Below are 8,603 nucleotides of genomic sequence, written 5' to 3'. Positions count from 1 at the left end.
GTTGGGCCAGGAATTGGTTGAACATTCCCTTAATCTCTGCTCCATCTTTATCCTTGCACATTATGTAGACAGGGTAAATTTTGGGTCAACATTTTTATGGGTGGGTTGGTGTTCTTCTCCTTCCAATAGGAGTCCTGTCTAGATAAAGGGTATCCTATTCAGTATCCATGACCCCTGTTCCTCTGAGTCTCAGCTAGAGTCACCCCTATATCCTCCTAGAAGTCTACCTAGTCCTATGTCTTCAGTTTGTCACAGAGATGCCTCCTGTGACATTGGAAACAGACCAGAGAAGTCACAGAGAAGGACCTGGGGTCCATGGGAGCTCCACAGGAAGACCAACAGAGCCAACTAACCAGAGTCCAAAGGGGCTTGTAGAGACTCATGCACCAACCAGGGACCATGCATAGACTGGACCTAGGCCCCATACAGATGTAACAGACGGACAGCTCATGCTTCATGTAGGTCCCTTGCTGCTTTTTGATCACTCCTCCCCCCCCCCCGCCGGCAGGGCTGCCTTGCTACACCACAGAGGGAAAGTAACTACTCAGTCCTGATACTACTTGATGAGCTGTGGTGGGTGGGTGGGTGAAGGCTCCTCTTCTCTGAGGATGGGGGAGGAGGGAGGAGGAAGAGGGAAGGGGAGTGAGTTCTGGGGAAAAAGAGGGGCTATGATTGGCATGTAAAGTGAATAAATAAATAAATAATAAAACTAAGAATTATAATGCTTTCAACATTGCCCTTCTTACTTAGTTAGGTTTACTTTGGTATTCAAAGCCTCTTGTGTTTCCATATACATTTAATGATTATTCTTTCTACTTCTATGAAGACTGTCACTAGAATTTCAGTGGACATTTAATTAAATTTGTGTATCACTTTTTTTTAGATTCATTTATTTTATTTGCCTGTGTTATCTGCAGAAGAGGGCACCAGATCCCATTATAGATGGTTGTGAGCTACCATGTGGTTGCTGAGAGTTGAACTCAGGACCTCTGGAAGAGCAGGTGGTGCTCTTAACCACTGAGGCATCTCTCCAGCCCCTTGTGTATCACTTTTAAAACATGTATTTTTAATTGTATGTGAATAGGTGTTCTAATAGTAGAGAACAGGGCCTGAAATCATGCCATGCCTGCGTAAAGTACAAAGGGAAAGCAACAGGTCTGAGTAAGAGGAAAGTGCAATCAATCACTAAAGCAATAATAAAACTTTATAGCGATTTACAGATATACTTTTTATGTAGCCTTCTCTATTCCAGTAAGGCGTGGCAGGTTACATTTTTCATGGATATGGCTAAAATAATTGTTCTTGATTCCAACTAATAATGGCAACTTTTAAAACAGAATTTGGGTTACATTTTTTTCGAATATGTTGGCATGGTTTTGCTTTACATTACTAAAGAGCTTTCTCTTCTCGGAAATATTTTCCCTCTTCCTAAGAAGAAACTTTGGTGCTCGTGGGAACAGAAGATGGATTCCTTTGATGCAAACACTGAACAGTTTCAACACAACTGAACTCATGGAAACTAAGAACAAAACAATTCTTGGAACATTTTTTCTAGTTACTTGAAAAAAATAGTTGGTGGACCAGTTAGCCCAACTTTTCTCTTTTCCGATTGTACACCTTCTATTTTCTGTTGGTGAATCTCGATTATCGCTACCTCCAGTGACATGTATGAGGCTAGTCTGTGAAGAAACTTACAAGTTATCAGATGCCACACTACTTATATTCAATGGCTTTCTAAGGGACCCAGAAGGTCAGTTTATCAGAACAAATTTTTACCCTGTTCATTATGTCATGAGTGTTTGGAGGAGGTTCCGATTTTTGTAGAAGCTGAGAGCACTGTGATAGCACTGGCTGGAGCAAGGTATTTGCAGAAGGAACTAAGCTCATAGTAATTCCCTCTGGTAAGTGACTTTTTTTTCTGCTTTATTCCGCTGATGAGAAGCACATATATGGTTGTAGAAAACATAAATACCTACTATGAGCTACTGTATCTGACTACAATGTTCTTAGCCAGAGTCATCTTTTCAGAACAGATGACTGGATATGACAACAAAATCTACTTTAGAAATGGTTTCTTCTTTCCCTCCGGAAGACATTAAAATGTTGTATTTAGAATATTCACCTATACAAAGGATAAATGGGAGTTATTTTAAGGATCGTGTGAAAAGGATATTGATGTCTCTTCTCTGTATTTTGAAATACAACTTAGTACTACATTCTCCAGTCAAACTGAAAAATAATTATTGCTTTGCTAGTTTTGACTATAATTCATAATAAATTATTGTAGAACATGAATGAATCCCCTTCTTATTCGTCTGACTCTTTGTAGGGCAGGTTGTGACTCATCACAATTTATGTCATTCTGACTCTTGAAATATTACCTGGAGATTTCTCAGTTAGAATTTGTAGTTTGTACAAACCACTTCTGTGCAGTGTCCATGAAAGACTCTTTATGGAATTACACCTGCTTTTTATCATTATTACCCTCAATTTCTGCAACCTGACTTTTTGTAAGAGTATCTTTATTGCCTAATTATTAGTAGTTATGCCTAAATACATGACTACTGCTTTTATATCGCTCTGAAAATTCTGGAAACTCTAAATTGCATTCTAGGCTTAGAACTGATCTACAAATGACAACCCTTTAAGGGAGGAAATACAGAAACTTCTGGAAAATCCTGAAAAGATAAAAATAAGAATTTTCACCTATGTGAACATGGCTCAAGCTTTGAGGCTTAGATTCTTAGATCCTCATCCTTAGATCCATTATCACCGTTAGATGTGATGTCACTTTGTTTTAGTTTTATCTCCACTTAATACCAACAGATCCAATTTTATATATCCACACAAGTGGTAACAAAATATTGTCAGGGATTCTATGTGTTCACAAGATACATTTCAGATGTTGGCTATTACATGTAAATTCATTCACGTGTTTAACCTAGGCATAAAGAAATTTTCTTCATATTGTACAGAATAAAGCAAGGAGATGGCCAGGATGCTGGTGCTGCACACTCCAGTCTCAGCATCCTTGAAGTGTTCCTGATTTGACCATGATGTCCAGGGAACTCAGGCTGCTTGTCTATGAGGCTGTGCTCTTTCTGCTCTGGCATGGGACACACGAGCAAGGAGTGCAGAGCAATTAAGGACCCTTCAGAGGGAAAAGCACACAATTAACATCCAGAAGTTAAAATGAAATGTAGTTCAGCACATTTTATTGATTGATAGTGAAGCAGACCAATTTCCAACCGTGATAATTTTTCCACTGTAAAATTGGAGAAGTAGTCCGGGGAGATGGTTTAGTGGATAAAGTGTTTGAGGCACAAGTGTGAGGACTTGAGTTTGAATCCTCAGTCAGTCTCAAGTCCTGCAGAGCAGTCCACACGTGTGTTCCTATGGTAAGGTGGGACAGTGGGGCAGGGAAAACCCCAGAATGTCCCAGGCCTGCTACACTGTTCTTTGGAATGGTAAATAGCAAGAAAATCTTTGCTAAAACCATGTGGACAGTGAGGAGTGAAGTAAGGCTGTCCTCTGAGTGCCACAGGGGCATGTTGCAAGCATGTGCCTGAACTTACAGGCAGGAACTTTGAGGTTCCACATACACATAGCATTGGAAAAAAGATTTCAAAGCACATTTTCTTCAAAAGGAAAGTGGATATTGATTGGAAATTGTCTCCAACATTCATTTTGAGAAATGCACGCTCTCTCTCTCTCTCTCTCTCTCTCTCTCTCTCTCTCTCTCTCTCATACACACACACACACACACACACACACACACACACACACACAAAGTGACCATTAAACAACCCACTGATACTGCTACTAAATCATAACATTTGATGTCACACACACACACACACACACACACACACACACACACACACACACACACCAGAACTCTCAGCCTATGAAGTCAGGCAGATATCAGTGCCCGAAGATGTCTTTGAGGACCAGCCTCCTGCTATTTCTTCAGTTAGTTTTCATGAACAAGCCAAGCCAGCAGCTGCAGCAGAGAGTTTGGCATGAGCTGATGGAAGCCATACTGTAACCGAACTTTCAGTAAAAGATCCAATTCCCATGTGTTTTGTTGCTGGCTGGGAGCATAGCCACTGTTTTGGACAGCAGAAACAATGTGTTCCGTCCACTGACGCACATTCTAGGCTTAGCCACATCTCCCTTTGCTATCCTAGAGCAGCAAGTCTCTCGTGGTGGTGGATTTGGCAAAGTAGACCATAGATGGTGGGTAGAGAATAACCATTCCTTTCCTTACCTGACCTAGATTTATTGGAAACCAAGCCCTCCTTTTCTATGGTTTATAGCAAAGTGTTTATCCATGGAATGCTAATGTCTCATTGAAGCATAAGTTATGGAAAATAAGTTGCTGGTCCTAGCCGCCATGTTGATAACAGTTATAAGCTCTGTATTTTTTACTCTTTTAAAACAGTTTTTCTCATCTTGTTTCATTAACGTGCTGAGGCTGGATTGATTTCCAATAACAGATATGCTTTATGGAAAATGAAACAGCTAAAAACGTAGAAGTTGTTTGGTTTGCTCGGTCTCAGAACTTGCTACAAATCAGTTAAGTCCAGACCGTCATGTTCTCCTTGGACTCTGAAGAATCAAGGACACTAAACTAATATAGTAGTCTCAATAAGACTTGAATAGGATAGTGTTCCTCCAACTTTGGTAGAGGAATGAAAAGGGATGTCATAGGTGGATTCTGAGGGAATAAATTTTCAAAGTCATCAAGGGAAGGCAAAGTATGGCCACAGTGGAGTGGCCTAGCAAAGCGTGCAGGAACTGGGCTTCCATTAAACATTCATATGTAATGTATGGAAGCCTATTATTGGGCTGACATGGGTTCATTATTACAGTCAAGAATGTAAGGGACTCAATAGTCTGGCACCTTCCCTTTTCTCCTAGTTAAGTGTGCTGTGAACAAGTCTGAGATTTGAACTCAGACACGGAACTCTGGATTCCCCATTTATTCCTAGAGACCATGAATTAATTTATGTTCAGATCCTAATAGGTAAGACAAATGCGTGCCTGAGAATAGCAAGCTCATGTACGAACCTAAGGTGATGATGTGAATAAAGCATGTGGTACATTGTCCAAATCATAGCAGACACATGGAAAGATATATCATTACATAAATGACTGTATGTAGTTACAAGGAAAATTTGAAAGCGGCTTCCTGACCTCTACTGCGATATAAGAAACTCAAGGCTCATTGTAGAGTCAGTTAAATGAACAGTGGTTGCACTGACTTGCATAGCCAGAACACAAAGAAACAAAGGGTCGGGCTGGGAAGCATGCTAGAAATGATTTTTTAAAAAAAGAGTTCATGTGTCCATTGACAGTAAAAGCAATGTAGTCTCTCATCCCCCCAGTGTGCTTTACCATGAGAAAACAAAGGTCTGTTAAAAAAAATAAATTGTCTGTAACCATTCAATATTTGTGTTATTGTAATAACTGTTTTGAGTGATTGGATTTGCTGGTGCCCATCCATAATCCTAGCACTTGGGAGGCAGAGGCAGGAGGACCAGAAGCTCAGGCTATCCACAGGTACATAGCAAGACTAATTACTATCATTATTATCATCTTTATTAGTGTTCATTCTCTCCTACAGACAAACGCTCTTATTCAGACAGTTCCCCGAAGCCCACCATCTTTCTTCCTTCTGTTGCTGAGACAAATCTCCATAAGGCTGGGACATACCTCTGTCTCCTTGAGAAATTCTTCCCTGACGTTATAAGGGTATACTGGAAGGAAAAGGATGATGATAAGATTCTAGACTCCCAGGAAGGAGAAACAATGAAGGTTGATGACACATACATGAAATTTAGCTGGCTTACCGTGAGTGAAAAGTCAATGCACAGAGAGCACAGATGTATTGTCAAACATGAGAACAACAAAAGAGGAATTGACCAAGAGATTTTATTTCCTCCAATAAAGAAAGGTATGTGTGTATATCCTTTGAAATATAGCTTTCTAGATAATGTGTTTGAAAATAACCAACATTTTTCTACAGTGTAATAATAAAATATTAAGATGACCTTTAATGCGACCATTACTTTTATTTTACCTTGTATTTTTTCTTAAGCTTTATAAGCCTTAGCATCATTATCCATCATATTTAGATGTATGTATGTATGTATGTAGAATTGTTAATTGAATTAAAAGAAATGACACATTAAAGCAACAAGTAACTCAGTACATAATAAATGCTAAAATCAAGGTTCCACATTTGATGATATAATTAGCAATATTCTACCAAACAAGTAAAGTTGTTTGCTTTAATCTTATTGTGTACAAAGTTCAGCCTCCAAAAGCTGGTGCCTTAGGAACTGGTGCTTTAGTTAACAACATCTTCAAATGAAAGACCCACAAAGCCTGTTCCAAAAAAAGGAGTAGGCTTAGCAGCCTTGACAATTTCAGGTTTTATTGTTGTATGTACCACTGTCAGATAGAATGTCATAGTTAAAGACTGAGTGAGGATATTGACTGCAAGTGTTTTGCTGTCTTCATAATTAATGGACCTCTTGTTATCTCGGTGCATTTCAGAATGTTCTTTCTGTGCCAGCACATATAGGCCTGAGTGTGTGTGGGGAGACCAGGATTAGTCAGTGTCCCAACATGGAGGGGGACGTGCAGTGAAGAATGCACACTCTTTCCAAATTACTCAGAATAATTCAGATGCAAGATCGCAAAGGAGCCCCTTGATTTAGTGAGGGGGATGGCTGCACATCCAGGCAGAGGGCTGAATGTGCAGAGGTCCTCATAATCTTGTAATTCATTAAATGTCACTGCTGATGGCTCCAAGGATGTCCTGAAACTATAAGGAATGAGTAGACATAAAACGTGTGAGCTACTTGATGTTCATTGTCTGGGTTTCTCCTCTGAGACCCCAAGTCTACAATGGTCAATGAACTTCGACCAGTTGCTTTGGAAAGACATTTGATTTGGAAAGATGTGGCTGCTTTTCTTTGAAGATTGTTTTAGACAGTCTACTATTTTTTTAGGGTAAAAAAGAAAACAATATTGTTTTCTACTCTGTACTTCTCTGCATGCAGAAATAGAACACATGAATGACATGTACTGAGTTACATATAATGATACTAGTTTTATAATTATATATATGATTATATATATATAATTATGGAGTTCGTGTTTTAATACACTTCTGTCGATGTGAGGACATCTATGTATTTATTTGCTTTTAGATATATGCATATTCACAAACACACAGAGGAAAGTCAAAGTCAAATAATGTACATATTAATTAACAAATTCTTGTTGTCGTTTGTTGTAGTTGCCATGAGTTCGAAGCCTACAACTTGCTGGGAAGATAAAAATGGTAGGTTTTAGCACATGTTTGCCTTTGTGCCACTTTACAGCACTTTTCCTTTTGAATATAGCAATGTTTGAACTGCCTTGAATTAACTTTAAAATATCTGAATGTCTGGGTGTTACAGTATAGACAGTGATATTTACAACTAGTATGTTGCTCTACACAGACATCACAGCAACACGGTGAACTACCAGTTCAGTATGAGTGGCTGTTAGGTGGGATACAGTGATGTCCTCATTTCCTCCGATGCCGATGGCTTCTAACCACCAAAGAAGTATGATAAATGTCAAGGCTAAGTTTTAAAAAGCATCTAGTTACTCACTAATTACCCACACTGAAGGATTTAGACAGGTTACCTCCCAAGTTCAATCTCCCTATGTGTGGCTCTTTTGTGAACGGTGAGTGCTGCCTTTCAGATTTGTGTGAGGAGACCCATTCCTCAATGTAAGTCATCAGAAATTAAATCCTATTACTCCCTCCTCAGTAACATGGGCTATACCATAAAAGAAAAAAAAAGTAGATGGAACTAATTAAAGAATTCTTTTAGATGCTCTGCAGCTTCACTTCACTAGCACCACCGCCTGCTACATCTACCTCCTCCTGGTCCTCAAGAGTGGGATCTACTTGGCCATCGTCAGCTTCTCTCTGCTCAGGAGAACAGCTGTCTGTGGCAATAAGAAGAGTGCCTAAGGACATGAGCAGCGAACAAAAAGCCAGCTAGTATTAATCCTTCAATGTCAAAAGATGCCTTACGGGAGTCCAGCTGGGTCTCCTTGTTAGCTTTGACTTCTATAAAGTCACGAGTACATCATTCTGTCATTGCATAAAAGTTTGAAAACTTTTATGAGCAATGTAAGCACTTTCAGTATAGCTGGGCACACCTCCTTGCTGAGCATCTTCTCAACCAACCGCCTCCCCCAGGAGCCCGAAGCATCTCACTCCCCCCACCCCCAGCACACACAGCCTGCAGCTCCTACCTTGGCCCTGCTCACTCCCTGAGAGCCCCCACTCTAGACAGCCTTCTTTTTTTTTTTTTACTTAAATTCTGTGCCTTGTATGTCATATTAGAGACAATAAACTTTTAAAAACTCAGAAGTCTACTTGTGTCAATTTTTGCTTTCATTTAGAAGGAGATTGGGATAGATATTTGGGTTTCCTATTGGGACTCCAGGTGAGAGAGGCAAGAGAGAATGTGGAAATAGAAGGATCCAGAGGGTCCTAGAAACCTACAAGAAGACCACTAAGGCTGGCT

General features: G+C 39.8%; 1 gene segment (V, D, J or C); it reads left to right on the top strand.

Moving 5' to 3' along the window:
• Window positions 1-1,841: 1,841 nt before the first annotated feature.
• Window positions 1,842-8,603, top strand: LOC311605096 (T-cell receptor gamma chain C region C7.5-like). The segment is given in 4 exons: window positions 1,842-1,901; window positions 5,630-5,959; window positions 7,313-7,357; window positions 7,899-8,603.

This window comes from Acomys minous (genome assembly GCF_964271855.1).
Source record: "Acomys minous genome assembly, chromosome: 9".
Lineage (NCBI taxonomy): Eukaryota > Metazoa > Chordata > Mammalia > Rodentia > Muridae > Acomys > Acomys minous.
Note: the sequence above shows the minus strand (reverse complement) of the source record. Positions and strands in the feature narration are given on the sequence as shown.